The sequence below is a fragment of the Grampus griseus genome (genome assembly GCF_964374135.1).
Source record: "Grampus griseus genome assembly, chromosome: 4".
Classification (NCBI taxonomy): Eukaryota; Metazoa; Chordata; class Mammalia; order Artiodactyla; family Delphinidae; genus Grampus; species Grampus griseus.
The window spans coordinates 68,295,498-68,320,706 of record NC_138997.1 but is presented as its reverse complement, the minus strand read 5'-3'; the positions used below and the strand labels follow the sequence as shown (position 1 = coordinate 68,320,706).

The following is a 25,209-nucleotide window of genomic DNA, read 5'->3' as shown; positions in this document are numbered from 1 at the left end:
TTATATTATGGTACAAACATTAAAGGAAAGATAAAAGTCATTAAAATTATAGTGCAGATAATTATTTGTGGTCATGGAAGTTGACTATGGCGTATTGTCAAATTAAGAAAGCAGTTTCAAGCAAGGTTTATAGCATGATTCCATTTTTGTTAAATCATGTGTATAAATATAGAGAAATTTGGGAGGAGATGCAAGAAATGTTAACAGAAGATCTGTCTGCATAATAGGATTATGTGTTGCCGTAATTTTTTCATTGTCCATAATTTTTTCATTGTCTAAAGAGATTTTAAATTTAGAAAATGTACAGTGAATATACATATAGTTCATACAAAAAAAACAAACAGATTTTCTCATTCTTTCATAGCTAAAGTATTGCCACGGAAATATTTTAATATTTCTTTTGTACTGGTAATATATGAAACAGAAGACTTGAATATATGGTTACAGGAAACAACAAAGCAGAGTAAAAAAAAATAAAACAACAACAACAAAACTATTTTTAGACACCTTTGGTATGAGAGAATCAGAATTTTAAAAGTAATTACTTAAATGTAAATAAATAACTCTTGCATCTATTTCCGAAGTGGATTTCAAACAGCACACAGTAAAAGTCAGTATAATAAAACCCTTTTTAAAAAGTATAGAGGAGCTGAGTAATATAGAGGAAAGGCAGAAGAGAATAAAAGATCTGGGAATGGGACTGAAATAAAAATCATGCTGGAAAGCAGCCTAAGTGATACAACTTCCATTTATCAGAAAATCAATTAGCGAACTTCTGATCAATCAAGGCTAAAAGTGAGCCTTCATAGGTTACATAGCTCTTAAGGTCTAATAAAGGAGACGTGGAGTTCATAAACTTTTACTGTTTTGAACCCTGAGACAATATCACTACATGTTACAACGTATAACAGAGATTAGAAAACACAGTTGTTAAAGAGAATGTCTGTGTTTTCTATATATGACTTTTGTAATGTTGGTACCTGGTTCAAAACTTAAAGCATAATTTTATGCTGTATATGTATGAAGAGAATTAAGAGTAGGCCAACTTTTTTTTTTTTTTTTTTTTTTAGCAGTACGCGGGCCTCTCACTGTTGTGGCCCCTCCCATCGCGGAGCACAGGCTCCGGGACGTGCAGGCCCAGCGGCCATGGCTCACGGGCCCAGCTGCTCTGCGGCATGTGGGATCCTCCCGGACCGGGGCACGAACCCGTGTCCCCTGCATCGGCAGGCAGACTCTCAACCACTGCGCCACCAGGGAAGCCCCTAGGCCAACTTTTTGACCTGAAATGATACAGGCTTATAACTTAAGAAATGTGGAAGTTAAGGTTTTACTATTCAAGTCACAATTTTGATAACCAGCAAGCACCTGGATTATGTCAACCAATGGAAAGAACAGTAAAATATCCTATAAAGCAGGTTTGTAGGCAACATTAAAAAACTCCATCATTAATTTCAGCCATCAGAAAAACACCATTTCAGGATATAAATTGAAAGGAAATTCAACTATTTCCTAGTATTTTAAACATTAATTCAAAATGAAATTAGATATTGAGTTTGTAGTAGCAATTTTTAAACTTTGGTTTCTTTAAAAAAAATAGGTTAGAAATTAGAAGATTTCTGTTTGTAACAATAAATTACTTTGCAATCCTTGGGTATAAGAACTACTTTGGGCATATTTTCATGGAAGAAATTGAAGCTAGCAATATTATTAAAATAAGAAGAAGTATGCAATAAATGCAAATAATTACCACACTTCAGTTGGTTCAAAATGCAGTAAAAATATATCTAATTATACTTATTGCTATTAGCACTACATCAAAATCAGAAAAATATACCATATTATAATTAGATGGTGTGCCTCTATAAAAAGAACTGAGGTTCTAAGATTCACTTATTTTTCCTCCAAAGAAAAATAAATAGCTTTGTATACAAAACCTTCGATCCTAATGTTTACTAAACTAAGCACCCATCAGTTGGGATTTGAAATTTACTGAGGAGGATTCAGGCAGAGATCACTAACATCCCCCAAGCTGCTACAAACACTGGCTGGTGCATTAAGTTTTCCTCTCCTACAGCCTCTGGGCCAGGGCGATGTTGAGCGGCTTGGAGCCCAAGATGCGGCCATTCATCTCAGTCATTGCTTTAGTGGCCTCCTCAGGAGAGGAGAAGCAGATCAAGCCAAACCCTTTGTTTCGCCCTTCTTCCTGCATTACTTTAACTAATCTCTGCTAATTGATCCAAATGAAGAAAATTCCCTCCGTAGCTTTTCATCATCAGTGGTCTCATCCAGGTTCTTAATATAGAGTTTTGCCCCCCAGCACTGCCGAAATCTTTCCTGTTTCAGCTGTTCAGACATTTGCTTTAACTCAGCCTGTCACTCTGCTTTCTTTTGTGCCCGGCCTACAAAAAGCAGTTGTCCATTTATGTCCTTTCCATTCATTTCTTCAGCAGCCTTTTTGGCAGCCTCATGGCTATCAAAACTCACAAAGCCAAAAAGCCTTTGGATTTCCCACTGGAATCTGTCATCACCTTAACATTCAGGGTTTTCCCATATTTGCTGAAAACTTCCCTCAGTCTCTCATCATCCATGTCGTCTCCGAAGTTTTTGATGTAAACATTGGTGAACTCACTGGCTTTGTTTTGGAGCTCGGCTTCCCGATCTTTGCGGCTTTTGAATCTGCCAACAAACAGCCTGCAGTCCTTAAGCAGTGCCCCATTCATCTCCTGGATGGCCCTGTTGGTGGCAATCTGGTTCTGAAAGTATACGAACGCATAGCACCTGGAGCTGTGATCATCACTCATCATCTTGGAGGACAGGATCTTCCCAAAAGATGAAAAGTGTTCATAAAGGGTTTTGTTATCAATGGATTTGTCCAGATTCTTGATGAACACGTTCCCAATTCCAGATTTCCTCAAGTAGGCGTCACGCTGAGACCACATGAGACGGATGGATTTGCCCTTTATAGGGTCAAAGTTCGTGGTGTCCGGGGCCTTCTGGGCATCTGCCAGCTGCAGAAAGTTCACGTAGGCATAGCCCAGAGAGCGGCAGGTGACCAGGTCCCTGCAGATGCGGATAGACAGCACGGGCCTCACAGCGCTGAACTTCTTAAACAGCAGGTCCTCGGTGACATCCGCGTGGAGGTCACCCATGTACAGGGAGGCCTGGCGGTACTTGGCACCTACATGCATCTCCTGGCTCCTCACCACCACAAGCCGGTCCCTAAGGAGCTCCTGTTGTGACTTCTGCAGGAGGGTGGCCCGGGCTCATGCGTGGTGGCCTCAGAGTCAGCGCTCTGAGGCCAGGCGATGCGGTTCATTCATGTACAGCTCCCCAGGCTCGGGCAGCACCCTCAGTCAAAAGCCCCTCAGCAACCAGTCCGGCCAACCCTGGAAGGGGGCGACAGAACCTTGAAATCTCAAAGAAGGATTCCTAGGTCAAGCCGGTCCTTCCCGGCCACTTGGTGAGGAATCTTCAAGTGGCGGGCTGGCCCTCCATCTCAGCGTTCTCCACAGCCATTCTCCGGTGGCTGGCTTCTGACTAAAAATAGGCCTCGCTCAGGCCGGTTTAAAGTTACAGCCGCCGGGGGAAAGAATTCCACAAGTGGCGTCTGAGGCGGCGGCCCGGGACGCGGCGCGCGGCCAGCGGGCGCGGGGCGCCGGAGCCCCGAACCGACCGGGACCGGGTCGTGCAGGCGCCACCGGCCGCATGCGCCCTGACCAACCCCGGCCGCTCTCCTCCCTGCAGACCCCGCCTAGAGTTCTTATTTTATCTTTTTTTAATCCTTTTTAAAAATTATATAAGTTTCAGGAATACAGCATTATAGTTCAACATCTGTATATACAACAGAGTGATCACCACCGTAGTCTAGTTACCATCCATCATCGTACAGTTGATCCCATTCACCCATTTCAACTACCCCTCAACTCCCTTCCTCTCTGGTAACCATTAATCTGTCCTATATCTGTAAGTTTGTTTTTCTGTTCTTTTGTTTGTTGGTTGGTTTGGTTTGGGGTTTTTTTTTTAGATTCCACATATGAGTGAAATCATATGGTATTTGTCCTCCATCTGACTTAGCATAATTATCTAAAGGTCCATTCATGTTGTCATACTTGTTTTTACCTTTGTGCATTTTCTTTAGTTTTTATCTTCAGACGCATTTTTCAAGAAATGTTTCAAACATATTGGATGAAATTGATATATAAAGGACATTTGTAAATTAGGGCTTTCTTATAGTTCTTAAGTTCTGTTTGAATTATTTTACCAATATGTCTCTTTCCCCCAAATTTAACTAAGTTCTACAGAGAAAGCGTTCTTAGACTTACTCCTTTTTTGGATACCACATAGTATTTTTTGTAATGATTTATATAGAGTGGTTGGTATTTAATGATTAGTATTTACTGAATTTAATAATAATGGAAATGGGGAAATATGCTGGAAAACATCACTGAGTTGTAACTGATTATGAACTCAACTGTTTTTCCAGTTCCCATTTTGACAAGAAAGGCTTGGTCAGACAACAGCTGGATGCTTTTGATGAGTTTATTCAGATGTCTATTCAAAGAATTGTGGAAGATGCTCCACCTATAGACCTATAAGCGGAAACAGCATGCTAGTAGAGAAGTTGAAGAACCAGTAAAATGGTTATTCTAATAAAGTAACATAAATAAGAGTATTGATTTGAAATTTCAGTCCTTAACTCACCTGGCCTAACAGTTAAAAAAAAAAAAAGAAGAGGGTCTGTAGGTGTTTTTAGTAGTGTTCTTCTAGTATCATCAATCAGCTCCTGATTTATTCTTACTAATGAAGAGATGCATTTTTGCAAGTAATGTAAAACCCTAATCCTTATTCAGATAGTAAGTATTTAATAGCCAGTAAGACAGAACTCAGAGATATGATAGACTACTAAGAGAAGCAAGCCAGAAATAGTTATATTGCTTCGGAAAAACCTCACTTTTTTTCTTTTACAGTGTAAGGAATCATAAAAGAAAAAGTATGTGAAGGACTTTTTCCCTTGATTATTTGTTGCATGAAATACATTATCATAACAATAGAAGATATAATAAAGGAAAACCATCAATCATATTAGCTGTTTTAATTTTTCTAAGTTCATTGTAGTCTCTGTTTTCATATGCATGTTTTTTTAGCATTGTTAAAATCATAGCAAGGCTATAACTATTTAACTTATTTTTTATATAACTTTATTTATTTTTGGCTGCATTGGGTCTTTGTTGCTGCGCGGGGGCTTTCTCTAGTTGCAGTCAGCAGGGGCTACTCTTCGTTATGGTGCACGGGCTTCTCATTCAGGTGGCTTCTCTTGTTGCAGAGCACAGGCTCTAGGCATGCGGGCTTCTGTAGTTGTGGCACGTGGGCTCAGTAGTTGTGGCTCACAGGCTCTAGAGCACAGGCTCAGTAGTTGTGGCACATGGGCTTCGTTGCTCCACAGCATGTGGGATCTTCCCGGACCAGGGATCAAACCCATGTCCCCTGCATTGGCAGGCAGATTCTTAACCACTGCACCAACAGGGAAGTCCCAAGGCTATAATTTTAGAATCTAGTTTTACATGAATAATAATGACTGACCCTAGTTTTTGAGTAGAGAGGCAGCGTGATGGGCCTTGAGGGACAGGGAAAACTGAAAAACAAGGAGAAGTAGGGAGAGCCCCAGAAATAGAATTAGACAGAAAGAGAGAATATTACTTCCGGCCAGTTCAGTCCCTCTTTTCTGTAGCTTATCTTGTAAGGGCTGATGTATTATTCTCATTCTGACTGGAGGTGCTGCACAGACTTCTGCTGTTAAGAACAAAAATAATTGGCACTTCTGGCACTGTGTTGGAAAATGGGCATAAAATGCCTTTTTTATACTTAGAGCATTTTCTCTTCATGGTCTTTGCAAAACAAGAGAGACAACAATATTATAATGTAGCATTTTCAAAGTGCCAGTGTCATAAGTACTTATGGAGGAAGAGATGTCTCAAGCTGGTATATCGGAGCCTACAGGAAGAGATGGGAGGGACTTTAACTCTGAAGGGCAGGGTAGGACTTGTCTTAGTAGAGAAAAGATACTTAATCATTTCAGCAAATAAATACTTGGTATATCAATATTTGGCTTGGGGATAGATTTTAGGGTCTATAACAGTATATGATTTTTGGTTTGATTTGTTTTTGATAGGTATTAGTAGAAGATAAGATGAAACCAGATTGTCACAGCCTTTGGATGTCATTGGATGTCAAGGGGAATTGTGGAAAGATTGTCAAAGAATGTGCATGAAGCATTATTTTAGAAAGGTTACTTTGGAGATCATGTTTACTTGGCGTGGAGAGGCTGGAGTCAGATTAAAATCTTGGTATAGCTTGGGTTTCAGATAATAATGTCCTATACTAGAGTGATAGTAGAAATGAGTAGTTGGATGGCTGGCTTCCATTTGACTCATTATCACCACCAGTTCTCTATGCTTTTTTCCTACTCCAGTTTGGGAAGCTTGGGTGTCAACAATTTACCTTTAATGGTCTGCTTACTCTCATCTTCTCCTCCTCTGAGAATTGATCTAGAGAGAAATACACTATCCATTTATAATTGGAAAGTTTTCGTGGGTCTTGTTTTATTGGGCAACAAATAGATATGTTACTGAAAAGTTTTTTTTTCTGCTAAGGGCTGAGCTATAGTCAGCCAGGGCTAGAAGTATTCAGTCCTTTATGTAGAGTAGTAATTAGGATTTTCTTTATGTTTAATTGAAGAGTTAGGTTTAGTTTTTCTATGTTCTATTGATGAGATTAGAGTATAGTTCTAATTGTCCAAATTTATCTTTTCTTTTTTTCCTGGTAACTGTACTTCTGACCTGAATGAAGGAGAGGGCACATGAAACGGCTGTGTAGATCATTAGTGCAAATCCATTTTAATTGTTTCACATAAATTCAGAGCGTATGATACGTGTATAGTCTTACTTACTTGCGATATATTAACTCTTGATAAATGTTGCTTTTTGTCTTACACCTTAAGAAAGTGATGAAGTATAAAACTTTATGTCTGTGAAATATGGCTGTTGACTTTGGAGAGTACCCATATTAAAGTGGATTGATTTAGTCGGTTTATAGAGTTTTTTCTACTCAAAATGTTAATGGTGGTTTAAATGGAATCATCAAAAGTTTTATGGAAAAAAGTTATTCACCCTCTTCATGTTTTTTGGTTTCATTTTAGCCAAGATATTTGCTGAAGTTTGAACAGCTTTACCTCTCGAAGCCCATAAGAGATGGTGCTGCTTCACCAGTGTTGCCACGTGAAGCCAGATTAAGAAATCTCACGTAAGAAAGAGTTATTCCAGCAGCTGATATTGAAATACAGTTTAGAAAATGCAGTTTTAACCAGTTGAGGGTTTTAACAATTACCTTACTATTAACTTGTGATCTGCTTTTATTTTCTGCTCCACTTTATAACAGAAACAGTCATTAAAGAAGGTGAAGAACAACTTCAGATGCAGCATCAGAAAACCTTTATTGGTAAAGTTCCAGTTATGTTGCATTCAATTTACTGTCTACTAAATGGCTTAGCAGATCATGATCTTTGTGAGTTACATGGATGCCTCTTGGATCCTGATGGCTACTTCATTATTAATGGATCAGAAAAGGTATAGTAGCGTTATTTTTATAAACTTATTTTATTTGTTTATTATTTTTGGCTGTGTTGGGTCTTCGTTGCTGTGCACAGGCTTTCTCTAAGTGCGGCGAGCGGGGGCTACTCTTCGTTGCGGTGCGCGGGCTTCTCATTGCAGTGGCTTCTCTTATTGCGGAGCACAGGCTCTGAAGTGCGCGGGCTTCAGTAGATGTGGCGTGTGGGCTCATTAGTTGTGGCTCGTGGGCTCTAGAGCGCAGGGTCAGTAGTTGTGGCGCATGGGCTTAGTTGCTCCGCGGCATGTGGGATCTTCCCGGGCCAGGGCTCGATCCCATGTCCCCTGCATTGGCAGGTGGATTCTTAACCACTGCACCACCAGGAAAGCCCTAGTAGCATTATTTTTTTAAAATTACACAATTATCATTAAGATTTAAATTATGAAAGTTGAAATTAAAAAGTAAGCTTTTCTATAGAATAATCTGAAAGTGGTAGTTGAATTATTTAGGGGGGTGACAGCTGAATTTATATAAACCAAAGTTTTATTTAGCTGTATATAATACGCACTAGAAATTTGGTCAGTTGTTCAAACTTGTATGTTTCTGTGGAGCATTTTTGCAAAATGGAGTTTGTAAAGTTCAAGAATTGATGTTTCAGTGAGCCTGTATGATGAGATTAAATTAAGATGCAGATTTCATGCTTCTTTCTACTTCAAGGACCTTGTGGGTTTTATGGCTGTAACTTTTATTGTCCATGTAGGTTCTGATTGGTCAAGAGAAAATGGCAACAAACACAACCTTTGTGTTTGCCAAAAAGGATTCTAAATATGCCTACAGGAGAGTGTAGATCATGTCTGGAGAATTCTTTTGACCCACTATCTGGGTTAGCATGCTGGCAAGAGGAGGACAGGTATGGACTATTACATGATATTGTTTGGGTTTATTCCTGTTGGTCTAGTTTTGTAAGTTACCAGACTGCATGTTTAGTCAAAAAGTTTTTCTGGAGCATATTATCAGTGTTATATGCTAGGTATTTTATTATTTACTTACTACTGTGTAATAAATCACTCCAGTAGCAACATTTATCATCTTACAGTTTCTGGATGTGGCTTAATTGGGTCCTTTAGCTAAGTATCTCTCACAAGGCTTCAGTCAAGTTATTTGTCTGGGCTGCAGTCATCATCTTAAGGCTCGTTTGCATGGTTGTTGGCAGGAATCAGTTCCTTGCCGCTTGGCTCCCCTCCATACAGCAACTGATAACATGGCAGCTCACTTTGGCAGAGAGAGTAATTAAGAAAATTTGTAGAGCATAAGGGCAGGATGGTAGTCACCTTTTTTTTGTTTTTCTTTTTTTTGGCTGTGCCTCGAGACTTGCAGGGTCTTAGTTCCCCAACCAAGGATTGAACCCAGGCCCTGGCAGTGAAAGCGCCGAGTCCTAACCACTGGATTGCCAGGGAATTCCTAGAAATCACCATCTTTTTATACCTTAATCTTGGAAGCAACATCCTATCATTTTTACCAAGTTCTATTTATTAGATGCAAGTCAGCACATCCAGTCCATACTCAAGGGAGGGGATTATACAAGGCAGTAATAGTAGGCAGGGATCATCGAGCACTATCTTAGTAGCTGCCTACCCTAGGCATATTGCTTATAATAATGTAATATAATAACAGCTAGCATTTCTTGAATATTTGCTATGTGCCAATTATGTTACTCAGTTTGCTTGATTTAATCTTTACAACTGTATTGGAAATTTGTTGTAATCAACTCTTATTTAATTTCATGTACATTTTTTATTAAATTGTTTTGAATAAGGCACATGTGCACATTAAAATAGTTCAAAAAATTACAAAAAAGGGTACACTATAAAAAGTAGTCTTCCTTTGATCCCCAGATTTCTTCCCCAGCGATAGCTGTTTGTTTATTTATGGCTGCGTTGGGTCTTCGTTGCTGTGCGCAGGGTTTCTCTAGTTGCGGTGAACTGGGGCTACTCTTGGTTGCAATGCGTGGGCCTCTCATTGCTGTGGCTTCTTTTGTTGCAGAGCACAGGCTTCTAGGTGCGCAGGCTTAAGTAGTTGTGGCTTGCGGGCTTTAGACCACAGGCTCAGTAGCTGTGGCTCATGGGCTTAGTTGCTTCGCAGCATGTGGGATCTTCCCAGACCAGGGCTCGAACCCGTGTCCCCTGCATTGGCAGGCAGATTCTTAACCACTGCGCCACCAAGGAAGTCCTGTGGTAGCTGTTTTTGATAATTTCTCATGAATCCATCCAGAAATAGTCTTAACACAAAATTATAAATGGGAGCATAACATATGCACTGTTTGAAGGTTGCTGGTATCCTTTAAAAATATATTTAGATCAGCAATTGATCATTGTTTTTGAGCTGTGATATTCCATGTGTAGATGTAGCATAATTTTTTGAACCATTTCTTTTTTGATGGACATTTAGGTTTCCAGTCTTGTGCTCTTACAAACAGTTCTGCAGAGTCTAATATCACTTTTATAAGTTTTATAAAGAAGGAGTCTTGAACATCAGAGATGTTTAAGTGCCTGAAGTTAAAATCCCGTGTAGAATAGGTGTTTTAAAGAATTAAAATGGTTTTTACTTGTGAATGGGGGTAGAACGGGGCCCAAGCACAAGGGTTTGGAAAAGATCCCCAGGTGACTGTGATGTGCATTTTTTGTTGATAAGCATTGGCCTGGATTATGGAGGGCAAAAGTAAGAACCCAGTATGTTAGACAGATTATCATGGCAGCTATGGGCAAAATGAATTAATTAGTGGCAGAGAAAGGAAAATCATCCAGATATAGTGATAAATTTGATATAATATGAGAATGAGTCGATTAAGATTGTATGGTTCTTACTCTGAGGTCCTAGATAAAATAGAGAACTCCCAAGAATTGGTTTTTAGAGTGAACCTAGTGAGTTCATTTTTAGACAAAAGATTTTGGGTGGTGCATGATGTAGGCATTCTGCTTTAATGTTTTGCTTATTCAGAAAATTTTTTTTGATGAAACAAATAATAGACTGAATGGAATAATTGGTATCTAAGTCGAAAGAATGAAATAGCGATCGGAGACATGAGGGTTGACGGTACAGGAAAAAGATCAAGATGAAGATTTGCATATCCTTTATGTAAAGTTGTTACTGAACATCCGTGAGATGGGATGAGGTTTCTAAGGAAGAAGGCCTGAAGTAGGAGGAGGAAGACAACAGAAACTTTTTATTAGATGGACCATGATAATGTAGGGTTATGAGGCCAAGAGAAGATAGAATTTGATATTGAAGGAAAGAAATTTGATTAAAACTGAGAAACCAGGTGTTGTGTAATGCAGTGTAAGCTAGTAACTTTTATTTCATTTCTGTCTGTGTTGCAATTAAAGGGGGAAAAATTGGAAAAGAGACGCTTATATGAGAGAGGCTGTTTGTTAATTTTGAAACATTGTTCGTATGTGGAGATACCTCACAGACCAACTAAGAGTTAATATTTATTTTTCATTTTGTGCTTAGCTTTTCCCACATTTGTCTATCCATATTCTCTCTTATTTTGCCCTCATTTCTTTCTTTCTTCCAAAGTTTTTAATTTTTTTGGTTGGGGGAAAGGACTGGGGGTCTGTGTTTTGCAGCCAAAGGTCATTTCCAAATCCAGCCTTGGGGAATTCTAGAGGATCTTGGCAGACAGAGAGAGTAGATAATGCAAGTTCTCTCAGGTCCAAATGACCAGTCTGTCCATCAAATGAGTAAACCTGTTCCATTGGTTTGAAAAGCAGCCATAGGACGTTCCTTAAAATATGAGAGGCATGCTTCTTTTGAAATACATATAATGAACATGTATATGAAATGGTTCTTATGATGTTTATATATGGCTACGATCTCTGTGTCCTCATATTCTAATGATGTTTTTTTTCCTAGGGTGCAAAAAGAGTGCTATTGGTCAGCACGTTGTGGCAACCCTACCATATATTAACCCAGACATTTTCATCATTAATTTTTTTAGAGCGTTAGATTTTGTGTCTGACAGAGATATTTCAGAGCATATTATTTATGATTTTGAAGATCCAGAGATGATGGAAATGGTATTGCACAAGCAAAATGTATTCATAGTATTTTCATGAGATTTAAAGTTATTGACTGTTGCTAATCCTAAAACACAGTACAAAGCTGCTCTGAAGATCATTTTAGCTGTTGCAAACCCCATGCTGTTTACTGTGTAGTGCAAGCCTTCAGCCCTGCCTTGCCTTCTCTCCTGACAATTCTCTGTAAAATAGACATGAAACCTAGAGGCAGCCAGAGTTCATTGACATCAACAAGAAGAAAGAGTAGTAAGGAAAACCATAAAAGCATACTAGTCTGGCGCTATTTAGTATAAAGGGAAAAAGAGTAGTTGATACCGTTTTTTTTTTTAAACCTTTTACTTTGAAATCATTTCTAATTTGTAGGAAAGTTGCAGATAACCCTCCTATACTCTGCACCCAGAATCACCAGTTGTTACCTTTGCCTCATTTACTTTAGGATTCTATTATCTATATATACGTTTTATTTTTTTCTGGACCGCTTGAGAGTAAGTTTCAGGCATTCATGCCCCTTTAATCCTAAATACTTCAGTGTATATTTCCTAAGAACCAGGACATTCACTTACCCAATTGTAGTATAATTATCCAAATCAGGACATTTAACTTTGATACAACACTGTTAGCTTTGCCATCTTATTCAGGTTTTTGCCTGTTGTGCTGATCATGTCCTTAATGGCATTTTTTTTTCTGGTTCAGAAATCTAGTCCACGATCATGTATTGCATGTTGTTTTTATGTCTCTTTAGTCTCTTTTTATCTTCCCTTGTCTTTATTTATTTATTTATTTTTGGCTGCTTTGGGTCTTTGTTGCTGCACGCGGGCTTTCTCTAGTTGCAGCGAGCGGGGGCTACTCTTCGTTACGGTGCATGGGCTTCTTGTTGCGATGGCTTCTCTTGTTGCAGAGCACGGGCTCTAGGGGCGTGAGCTTCAGTAGTTGTGGCATGCAGCCTCAGTAGTTGTGGCTCACGGGCTCTAGAGTGCAGGCTCAGTAGTTGTGGTGCACGGGCTTAGTTGCTCCGCGGCATGTGGAATCTTCCCAGACCAGGGCTCAAACCCGTGTCCCCTGCATTGGCAGGCAGATTCTTAACCACTGCGCCACCAGGTAAGTCCCTGTCTTCCCTTGTATTTATCCTCAGTGTTTCAGAACACTGAAATTTTTGAAAAGGATAGGCCATTTATTTTGTAGAATATCCTCAATTTGGGCTTTTCCGTATTTCCTTATGATTAGATTCAATTTATGCATTTTTTGGCAGGACAAATACAGAGATCATATTGTGTACTTCCCAGGGCATCACATCAGGAGTCACAGGGTGTCATTTTGTCCCATTATTGGTAATATTAACTTCACAGTGGCATCTGTTAGGTTCTTCCACTGTGAAGTTACTATTTTTGTGGAAAGGTTTGTTGAGTCTAGATAAATATGCATTTCCTTATCAATTTTTTCCATTGATGATCCTTGTCTCAGGAGTAATTGATATTCTTAAAGTTGTCCTGAATTGTCCAGAGTCTTTAAGACTACAGAGAAGTAAGGTAATGTAGACCAAACACTAGTCACAGAGTTAGAAAGTGGAGTATATTTTAGTTATTAGAGTATTTATTGATATGGTTACATGACCCAAATGGATTCTTTAAATCCAACAGAGAATGAAACAAACAAATAAAATTCCCCACCCTTGTGGAACTAACATCCTAGTGCTTGGAGATAGACCATAAACAAAACATTTACGTGGTATGTTAGAACTATATGTCATGTATTTGCCATCCCTGCTATAAGGGTCAGTTAAGTTACAGGGGTGAATAAGATTATCCAGGGCAGGATGGAGAAAGGAGGGATGGGGACAGTTGAACACCGAGTGGATTATATGTAAAAATATGACTTTGCTTCATTCTAGTATTTGCCAAAAACACGATAGTGTGAGTAACAGAAATGCCCAAACTTTAAAGATTTGCTATTGTTTTCTAGGTATTTAAACTGCCTGACTTTTGCATCTACTCTTTCTCACCTGTGTTGTTTAAATCCTTCCATTGGTAGAGATGGCAAGCTAGCAAAACCAAGACAGTTGCATAATACATTGTGGGGAATGGTGTGTCCTGCTGAGACTCCAGAGGTAATGCATTAAAATTTATGTTCAGGATAAAAAGTCTGACAGTAATTATGTAGGGTATAATTATTTTTAGAAGCAAATTTTTATTTAATTGTGTAGTGTAGTTTAGAACTAAGATATTATTTATAATTTTGTTCTTAGGAAGTAAGAGTACATCCTGAGGTCAAATTGAAGGAAAAATATTTTTGGAAAAGAATTTCGATAGGCATGTTAAATCAGTATGAGTAATACGTACTTTATTTATTCCAAGGGCCATGCTGTAGGACTTGTGAAGAATTTAGCTCTGATGGCTTATATTTCAGTTGGATCTCAACCATCTTCAATTCTGGTATTTTTAGAAGAATGGAGTATGGAAGTTTAGAAGAAATTTCTCCTGCAGCTGTTGCTGAGTGTGTATAGATGCAAAAAACTATTGTTAATCTTTAGTTATAGCTTATTATAGGGTTACTAAGTACAGAATGCTTTTGGTGTTGCATTTTAGTGCAACCAATATTTTTGTTAATGGCTGCTGGGTTGGAATACATAAAGATCCTGAACAACTTATGAACACTCTATGGAAATTGTGGCATCAGGTAGACATCACTGTGTCTGAAATAAGAGTCTTTAATTAACTAAGACCATGTGATCTGTGAGATTTCCAAATGAGGTATAAGACTAGTGAAAGTTATCTTTGCATTGGTATCTTTCTTGAACTGGTTTCCTTTGAATTGTAAAGTATATTGTCAAAATTATCGTTGATGTTTTGAGCTAAATTTAATTATAAGGTATTCCTTGCTTTAATGCCTTAGATATATACATCTATATGCATTGAGAATCTTTTTGTAAAGCTGACAACAGTACTTTTTTTTTTTTTTTTTGCCGTACACGGGCCTCTCACTGCTGTGGCCTCTCCCGTTGCGGAGCACAGGCTCCAGACGGGCAGGCTTAGCGGCCATGGCTCACGGGCCCAGCCGCTCTGTGGCATGTGGGATCTTCCCGGCCCCGGGCACGAACCCGTGTCCCCTGCATCGGCAGGAGGACTCTCAACCACTGCGCCACCAGGGAAGCCCCTGACAACAGTACTTTAAAAAAGGGAATGAGCATCTCTGATTTCTCCTTTGTCTGATTCCAGAGATTCATTCATGAAATGTGATACACCTCTATTAGATCTTCTTATGTTTAGAGGCTGTTGAAGGACTCTGGGATTAGGACGAATTTTTTTTAATCATTAAAATAGAGTATGAGTTCTAATACTCCCTGAAAATACGGCTTTTGCTTTTAGTGTACTGTATTGAGGGATAGGGCTCAGGCTTTTGATTCTCTCAGATATACACCTTGGGGTCTGTCTAGGTGAAAGTAGGTTTGGAGAGAAACTGTAACACACTTCACCCAGAGCTGGCCTCCTGTCTACGTAGCAAAGCAGAGAATCGAGGTTTGGCTGCTCCAAAACAGGCAGACCCTGGGTTTTGATTCGGGTGTATTCCTACCTTGAAGTCAGGAACAGCATGCTTCACCTGAGGGCAGGCAGGGCTAAGAGAAAGCCTAAGAACCAACACTGGCTGTGTTTTTTATGATTGAGAACTCATTGTTAATGCCATGTGTTTCTGCTGAGAGCTGCCTTCAGCTTTTCTGTGTTCTCTAGGGTAAAATTGAGTTCTTTATGCTGTTTTAGGCCTCTTTGCCTTTCCATGGGCCCATTCCCTCAACTTGGAATGCCCTGTCACCCATGCCTCCTCAAAAATGGGTAATAGGGAAAAGGGTGCTTATTACTTTTTTCAGGTAAATCTCACTTATTCTGCAAAACTTATATTAACTCTCATCTCCTTCAGGATACCTTACCTGACCCCTCAATTTGATTTAGACCAGAGGTTGGCAAACATTTTCTGTGAAGGGTCAGATATTAAATATTTTAGTCTTTGTTTACCTTACCTGTTGTGTGTTGAACTCTGTTGTGTAGTGAAAAGCAGCCATAGACAATACGTAAACCAATAAAACTTTATTTACAAAAGCAGGTGGCAGATGAGGGCAGATTTGGCCTGCAGGCTGTTCGCTGAGCCCCTGATTTAGATCTATCCTTGTGACTATATATGGCATATTTTCCTTAAATAACTTCTGACAGAATGTGTATACCAGACAGTAACTGTTGATTTATATGCCTGCCTCACTCACTACACTATTCAGTTTTCAGAGGCAGGGAACATGTCTTAATATGACTTTGTATTTTCAGCTCTGAGAATGGTGCCTGACATGCAGTGTCTGACACTGAGTGTGTGTTTGTTGAACCTATAAGTGGATCCTGTGTCCTTGGACTAGGCTCTTTAATCTTCTGTTGGGGAGTGTTGTTGGGATTTTATGAGTGGGAAAATTGTATTTTTCAGGAGTTTAGTAGTTTTCTTTTACTTCATATTTTCTGATAACCAGAGGTCCTCATTTTGCCTGTTTCTGGTAGGGTTTCCTGTCAGTAGTCCTCTCTAGACCTACTAAAGAACCCCTGTTTCCTTTGGAACACAAGATACTATTTGGCCTTTGAGGAGACACAGCTCAGTTTATGTCTTCCTGTTAAGACAATAGAGCTATATTCTATTAGCTATATTGTAATATAATATTCTATATTCTATTAGGAATTCTCTAAGGATTGAAGGCAAGCATTTGAAAATGTCACTCATGCTGTTTTTGCTCACAAACAGTGTTTCATCTTAGATTGTTTTCTAAGGACAGGAAGTGGGCTAAGAATGTGGGGCATTTTCTGTTTCTTGATTTCTGACTCTTTGGGAGAACTTGATGTTTCTGATCAACCTTTTATGATTTACTGTTGTTTTTAAACTGAGTAATAAGCCAAAGCTTTTCCTTTCTTAAATAAACCTGATCTTTTTAAAAATAAAAGTGTCCAGATGTGATTTTACTTTTTTAAAGTACTTTTGTGGAGAAATACCAATCTATTTTTCCATTTCCCAACTAACTGGCAATTCACTTCTTAGTTGACTTCCACGATTATACATTAGATATAGATAATTCACTGGAAATTCTTAATTTACTTTTTGACTTATACCTTTATATATAGGCACCTCAAAACCTGAAATGCTTTTAATAATTATTATGTCCTATATTGCATATTTTCCCAAAATATTTTTGATATTTTCACGGAATATATTTTCTAGTGCTATCCAGTAGAAATATAATGTGAATTACATATGCAGTTAAAAATTTTCTAGACACCATATTAAGGTAAAAAGGAAATAGATGGGACTTCCCTTGTGGTGCAGTTGTTAAGAATCCGCCTGCCAATGCAGGGGACACAGGTTCAATCCCTGGCCCAGGAAGATCCCACATGCCGCAGAGCAACTAAGCCCATGAGCCACAACTACTGAGCCTGCGCTCTAGAGCCCATGTGACACAACTGTTGAAGCCCGTGTGCCTAGAGCCTGTGCTCTGCAACAAGAGAAGCCACTGCAGTGGTAAGCCCTTGCACCACAACTAGAGAAAGCCTGCACGCAGCAACGAAAACCCAATGCAGCCAAAAATAAATAAATAAATTTATATTTAAAAAAAGGAAATAGATGAAAGTAATTTTAATAATATTTTTATTTGACCTGATACATCCAAAATGTTATTTCAACATATAATCAACGTAAAAATTATTAATGAGAATTTTATATTTTTGTGTGTGTGAGATATTGTCTTTGAAGTCCAGTGTGTAGTTTATACTAACAACATATCTCATTTCAGAATGGCCATATTTCAGGTGCTCAGTAGTGACATGTGGCTGGTTACTGCTGTATTAGACAGCTAGGCTAGAAGCCATTTGTCTGATAGGCAATTGTGAGAAGTCAGGCTTATAACTGGGAAAGCCTGATCAAGGCAGAGTGATATAGGACTGGATACTGAAAGGTTACAGAGTGAAGTATGTATAATTATCAGAGAGGCAAAATAAGAAATTATCAGATACAATTGACCCTTAAACAACACAGGTTTGAACTGCATAGTTCCACTTATATGTGGATTATTTTCAGTAAACATTTTGGAAAATTATTTGGAGATTTGCAACAATTTGAAAAATTCACAGACTAACCATGTAGCCTAGAAATATTGAAAAAAATAATAAAAAGATATGTCATGAATGTATAAAATATGTATAGATACTAGTCTATTTGATCATTTTCTACCATAAAATATACACAAATCTATTAACAAGAGTTAAAATTTATCAAAACTTGTGCAAAGACTTATAGATAGTACATGGCCCTTTTGCAGTTGAGAGAAATATAAACAAGCATAAATATGCAGTATTGAATCATAAACTGCATAAAATTAACTATAGTGCATATTATACTATTATAATAGTTAACCTCCTTTTAATATTGTGGTGAGCTCAAGTTTTGTGGGTATCCACTTAAAATCCCATGTGACACTAATCGTCTCCACGTGAGCACTTCATCTTTCCACTAAACTGCTTATCACAGTAAAAAGTGATGTCTTACAGTTCTTGCATATTTTTCTTCGTGTTTAGTGCAATACTGTAAACCTTGAATAACCCCATGGGACTCATTAGAAGTGCCACTAGTGTTGCTGGAAGTGCTCCCAGGAAGCAGAGAAAAGTCTTGACATTTCAAAAAAAAGCTGAATTGCTTGATGTATACTGTAGACTGAGATCTGTAGCTGCGGTTGCCAGACATTTCAGGATAAATGAATCCAGCATAAAGACCATTGTAAAAAAAAAAAAAGAAAAGAAAAGAAAAGGAAATACGTGAAAGCATCACTACACCTATGCCAGTATACGTGAAAATGTACTTTTTGTGAAATAACTTTTTATTTTATATTGAAAATGTAGCTTTTTTGTAGGTATAGGATTGCTATGAGAAAGGCATACCTACTAATATGATTTGAGAAAAAGCAGTCATTATATGATGACTTCAAGCAAAAGGAAGGTGAAGGATCTAAAGCTGGAGAATTTAATGCCAGCAAAGGTTGGTTTGATAATTTTAGAAAGAGTTTTGGCTTTAAAAAAAATGTCAAGATAACAGGAGGATGACCAAGAGAGAGCAGACCAGTTCCTAGGCACAATTAAAAAAATCATTGAGGAGAAACAATAGCAGGCTGAACAGGTTTTTAATGTAGAAAAGAGTGCCCTATTCTGGAAAAAAAAAATGCCACCAAGGACATTTACTAGTAAGGAAGGGAAGCGAATACTAGGATTTAAGACAGAAAGGGATAGGCTAACTCTCCTGTTTCACACAAATGCAGCGGGGTTTAGGATCAGGACTGCCCTTGTCTATAAAGCTGCTAACCCCCGAGCCTTGAGGGGAAAGATAAACAGCAGATGCCAGTCTTTTGGTTGTACTACAGCAAGGAAGCCTGGACATTGAGAACCCTTTTTCTAGATTGGTTCCGTCCATGCTTTGTCCTTGAAGTCAGGAATTACATTGCCAGTAAAGGCCTGCCTTTTAAAATTTATTTGATTTGGACAGTACTTCCCTGGCCACCCAGAACCCCATGAGTTCAACACTGAAGGCACTGAAGTGGTCTTCTTGCCTCCAAACACATCTAATTCATTCTGTAGATCAGGGGATCTTAGGGACCTTGATGGCTCATTACACATGGTACTCCATGGAAAAAATTGTCAGTGCTATGGTAGAGAAAGATCATGGAAGTCTGGAAGGATTATACCACTGAAGATGCTGTGTTATTATAGGAAAAGCTGTGAAGACCATCAAGCCCCAAACAATAAATTCCTGCTGGAGAAAACTGTCCAGATGTGCGCGACTTCACAGGATTTAGGACAGAACCAATCAAGGAAATCATGAAAGAGATTGCAGATATGGCAAAAAAGGTTGGCTGTGAAGGGTTTCAAGATAGGGATCTTAGAGAAATTCAAGAGCTAATAGACAGGACTTCCCTGGTGGTCCAGTGGTAAAGAATCCGCCTTACAATGCAGGGTTCAATCCCTGGTCAGGGAACTAAGATCCCACATGCAGCGGGGCAACTAAGCCCGCGTGCCACAACTAATGAGGTCACGTGCCTCAGCTAGAGCCCGCGTGCCACGAACTACAGAGCCCACGCACTCTGGAACCCCCGCGACACAACTACAGAGCCCACGTGCCCTGGAGCCTGTGCGCCACAACTAGAGAAGAGAAAACCCGCACACCACAACTAGAGAGAAGCCCACACACCACAACAAAGAGCCCACGCGCCGCAATAAAGAGCCGGCATGCCACAACTAAGACCCAGTGAGGCCAAAAATAAATAAAATAAATAAATAATAAATAAATCTTAAAAAAAAAAAAAAGAGCTAATAGACACCATACCAGAGGATTTAACAAGAGATGACTTGGACAGGAGTGCTTCTGAACCAGTGCCAGACAATGAGGAAAAAGACATGGGAGAAGTAGTGCCAGAAAACAGATTGACATTAGACACTCTGGCAGAAGGGTTCTGATAATTAAAAACTGCTTTTGACTTCTTTTACAACATGGACCATTCTATGATACTGGTGCTGAAACTAAAGCACACAGTGGCCGAAGGATTAATACTTTATAGAAACATTTTTAGAAAAATATAAAAGCAAAAAAGTCAGATAGAAATGAGGATGTAAGGACTTCCCTGGTGGCACAGTGGTTAAGAATCCGCCTGCCAATGCAGGGGACACGGGTTTCAGCCCTGGTCTGGGAAGATCCCACATGCCGCGGAGCAACTAAGCCTGTGTGCCACAACTACTGAGCCTGTGCTCTAGAGCCTGCAAGCCACAACTACTAAGCCCACGTGCCACAACTACTGAAGCCCATGCACCTGGATCTCGTGCTCCGCAACAAGAGAAGCCACTACAGTGAGAAGCCCATGCACCGCAACGGAGTAGCTCCTGCTCGCCGCAACTAGAGAAAGCCTGCGCACAGCAACGAAGACCCAACGCAGCCAAAAATAAATAAATAAAATAAATAAATAAATAGCTCCTCTATACTACATTAAAAAAAAAGAAATTAGGATGTATTTTTGTCAAGTTACACCCTGTGTGTGTACCTCTCCTGCCTCCCCTCCAACCTCCTCCACCTCTTCCACACCTGAGACAGCAAGACCAACCCTTCCTCTTTCTCTTCCTCCTCAGCCTACTCAATGTGAATCAAGACTACTAGGATGGGGCTTCCCTGGTGGCGCAGTGGTTGAGAGTCCGGCCTGCCGATGCAGGGGACGTGGGTTCGTACCCCGGTCTGGGAAGATCCCACATGCTGCGGAGCGGCTGGGCCCGTGAGCCATGCCTGCTGAGCCTGCGTGTCCGGAGCCTGTGCTCCGCAACGGGAGAGACCACAGCAGTGAGAGGCCCATGTACCGCAAAAAAAATAAAATAAAGCAAAAAGACTACTAGGATGAAGACCTTTGTGATGATCCACTTCTACTTAATGAATAGTAGGGAGTCATCATGTGCTACAGTTAATAAACTTATTTGTTATGTATGTGTGTGTCTTTCTATGAAAATCTAATAACTACTGCAAGAACCATGAGACATTGTGTCATCACCACCATCATCATCATTGCCTAAATATCATCATGTAGAACATCATATTCAAGACTTGTATTGAAGTGGCTAGCCTACCTTATATAGGAATAAGGTGATACTTAATATAAAATTAATAATGTATTAGTTTTCCTACTGTTCTATAACTTTGCTTTCAAAGTTATATACATTACCATACAGTATGCCTCTGTCTTCCCTTCTAATTGGAGAAACTGCGTATCACGATGTCACCATAGGTAAGTGGATTTTTAAAAATGTAAGTGTTTCCAACACTGTATTATGAATATGACTGTATGCCATAACATTTTTATAAGGATTCATTCACTGTATAAGCTAAGCTACTGTGAAGCAATTGTATCAATTACACTAAGCTTACCATGAAGTAATCATATTGCTGCTTCTGTATTATTATATTATATATATATATAAATATATCTGTATATAAATATGAATTTGTTTTTACACATTATCTTTTCATTTGTGATGTCTAGAGTTAGTAATTCACATAGTATCTACAGTGTTTCATATCATATACAATAATATGGATGTTAGGTACTGACATAATCTCATAAACAGATGACATTAACTTGTATTGATATAGTCTCTAGTTTATTGTAAGAGTACAATAATATTATATATAGTATCATGTATTTTGTATAACGGTACTATTATCATATAGTAGTACTATTGTATAATAGTGTATGTGTAGCATATAATATTGATACAAGTAACATAAAATATGTGTTAATTGACTATATTATCGGTAAGGTGGTCAGCAGTAGGCTATTGGTTGTTAAGGTGCGGGGGAGTCAAAAATTATATATGGATGTTTGACTGCACTGGTGTTGGCACCCCTAACCCCCATGTTGTTCGAGGGCCACCTGTACAAGCATCCTTGAAAAGATAGCCTGGATCAAAGGCAGTCATTGCCTCTGCTTACAACATGTGCAAAACCATGAGAGATCCATGGAGAATTGTCTCCCAACATTTAGTAGACATTTGTAACAAGTAATATGCATAAACTGAAAGAAAAATATTTTACTTTAAACAACTGCAGTCACTTGGTGATGGAATGTATATACCTATGGGGCACTGCACAACTCCTCAAACCTTGGAATCAGATTGGACACCACTACCCCATTCCCTGTTCCACATTGATTTTCTTAGAGGACTTGCTTTTTATCACAGCAACCACCAAAAACCTAGATTCAGAAATATCTCATGTCATCAAAAAGTAGTGCTATCTCATGTTGAAACTGAACTACCTCAAATTAGTAGTTTATGTGGTATATATCAGATGTTGAGGATTACTGTGTTTTTCTCAAAAATTTGACACATCCCATGGTGCTCTTGTGAGCTCACTGAGGCACTTTGGGACAACTTGGGAACTATAGCCCTAAGCAGTGGTGGAAGAAGCACTGATTCTGAATGACCTCACAGAGTAGCGCTGTTTCGGTAGCCTAGACTAAATGGTTGTTGTTATACCAGAGAGAAATAAACTTCTATCCTCTTTCAGTCAGATCTGTGGATGTTTTTGTTGCAGTAGCATAGTCTCTATCCTAACTAGTACAATCTCCTAATAAATTCGGCTGCGTCTCATAATGTAGTATTTGATGACATGTTCTTGTATTGTGAAAACAGTATTCTCTGTGTGTTTCTTTTGTCTTTCCAACTTCAGTCATCACCTCAGTCCACATTTATTGAGCCCCTGCTATGCCCTGGCAGTGGGTTAAATCAAATCCAAGTCCACTTCTATGTTCCTCAGTCCCCTCAGCTGCAGGCCAGCTGCTCTTGAGCATTTAGCCACGTCTAAGCAAATCCCCTCCCCATTTAGCAAGTAGGGTCTGGAAGTTGCATTGACGCTTTACTCCCAGGAGTAGCTGGTGTGCCTTTGTTGCTGACTGGGCTTGGACCTGGAACTCAGTAAGAAGAACTTGGGTGATTTGAACTGAAATGCGTGCATCAGTCCTTTTTGGCCAGTCTGGTTAGGACTAAGAACCTTCAGGCAAAAAGCCAATCTGACACATCCAGCAAGACACAGAGTGTGTTCAGAAAGAAGCAAGCACACAGGCAGCAAGATAGAAGGTACTTGTTGTCACTGCCAGTGCTGAGCTGGCTTAGACTACTGCTGGGGTGGTGAGCACTGTGTGTGTCTGTGCAAAAGGGAAGCAGGAAGGAGAACAGACTCTGGCCTGTCAGTGATTGAAGGAAGAGGAGAGACAAAGGATGGCTGGGCTGGCCTTGGGTAGTGTTGGGAGAAGCAGACCCTATGTCCATTCACTATTTTGCAACCTGGGGCTCGCGCGCGCACAAACACACACAGCTAGGAATGGGCCCTGACACCTTCCAGTTCTTTAGCATGGAGAGAAGAGAATGCTGAAAGAGTTTCAGTCTTCCCACACCCAAAATGAGTGACATTTTAACGTACATTAATTGCTAGTAAACTTGACCCAATAAGAGTCCTAGAATCTGAACAATCCATGCCAACTTTCTTCTTGATGGCAGCACAGGGAAGAGGAGAAAGATGATGGAGGGGGCGCTTTGCTTCTCTTAAAGCATATTCTGTGTAATACTCATGGACTTCTTATAGCAGGAAGAGTTTATTTACCTAAGGATCTCAGAAGGGTTGAAATAAAGCAAGATTTTAGGTAAATTTTGAATAAATGAGAAAATTTGTCTTGATTTGAAACCAGGTTTCTGGTTTCAGAATCTATTGTTATATGTTATTTTTAACATGTAGGTTTGCTTAAAGTATTTTATTGATAGAGAAATATAGATGCAGTAAAAAAAATCAAGCAGTACAACTCTTAGCCAACGTGATGGGTGAAAAAGTGATACTTTGGTTTTATTTGCACTTCTTTAATGATGGATGAATTTGAGCATGTCTTCCCATGTTTAAAAGCTTTTTCTGTGAACTGCCTAATCATAGCCTTCATCCATTTTGTTTCTTTTTCTGTTGGTATTTTTCTTATCGTTTTGTAAGAGTTCTTATGTGAAGAAAATTAGCATTTTGTCTGTCACAATTGTTTTAAGTATTTTTCTAGGGTCTTTTAGTGTATAAAGGTATTTTTCCATGTAGGAATTTTTAATCAGCTTGGTGTCTCATCCCAGGATCCCCATATATTCATGTCTGAGTGCTGGGAGCAACAACTAAAAGAGCTTTCAGTTAAAGAACACTCACTCAATTAAAACAAAAACCTCTGTCAGACAGTGAGAGAATATAAGCAACACTATTTGTATTCATTTCCTGAGGCTGCTGTAAAAAATTACCATTACTGGGTAGATGAACACGACAGAAATTTATTGTGGCACAATTCTGGAGTCCAGAAATCAGAAATCAAGATGTCAGCAGGACTGTACTCTCACTGGAGGCCCTAGGGAACAATCCATTCCTGCCTCTTCCATCTTCTGATGTGCCTTAGCATTTCTGGGCTTGTGGCCTCATCATTCCAAATCTCTCTTCATGTTACCTTCTCCTCTGTATGTCTGGTTCTTCTCTGTGTATTTATCTTATAAGGATACAGATGGTTGCATTTAGGGCCCACTAGGATAAGCACCTCCTCTCAAGATTGGTAATTTAATCACATTGGCAAAGACCTTAACAGATTCCAGGGATTTGACGTGGATATCTTTTGGGGGCTATTTTTTGGCTTACTACGTGACTCTTAAATACCCTAATAACAGTAAAATTTAAAATGGGGAATGAGGTGCTCTCCCCCTGCTTTGCCCTGCACCTCAGTAGTGCAGGGGGACAGTGCAGGATGCTGGCAGCAGAGTCCAGGGACATAACATTGTAACTCAGCTGATTTAATCCTAAGGACCCAAGAGAAGGTCCCTGTGGGCATCCAGAATTATTTAAAATGAGGAGTGGGGAGAACTTTGCAGGGGGCTGGGATCCTGCATTAGCAGGAGAGGCAAGAACACCCCAAGACTTTACTATTTGAACA

At 39.3% G+C, this 25,209-nt stretch overlaps 1 long non-coding RNA gene and 1 pseudogene across 3 annotated transcripts in view; one reads left to right on the top strand and one right to left on the bottom strand.

Moving 5' to 3' along the window:
* LOC309821509 overlaps positions 1-21,628 on the top strand; it is a 35,622-nt gene extending 13,994 nt beyond the window's left edge. For both annotated transcript variants that reach the window (XR_014296623.1, XR_014296624.1), the window contains exons 3-5: positions 7,196-7,299; positions 7,435-7,622; positions 20,855-21,628. This is a non-coding gene — a long non-coding RNA (uncharacterized lncRNA). The remainder of the gene's footprint in view (positions 1-7,195; positions 7,300-7,434; positions 7,623-20,854) is intronic.
* On the bottom strand, positions 2,069-3,188 carry LOC309821781 (polyadenylate-binding protein 4-like; annotated as a pseudogene). The gene has a single exon. The product of its transcript is annotated as a polyadenylate-binding protein 4-like (transcript).
* Positions 21,629-25,209: the final 3,581 nt, after the last annotated feature.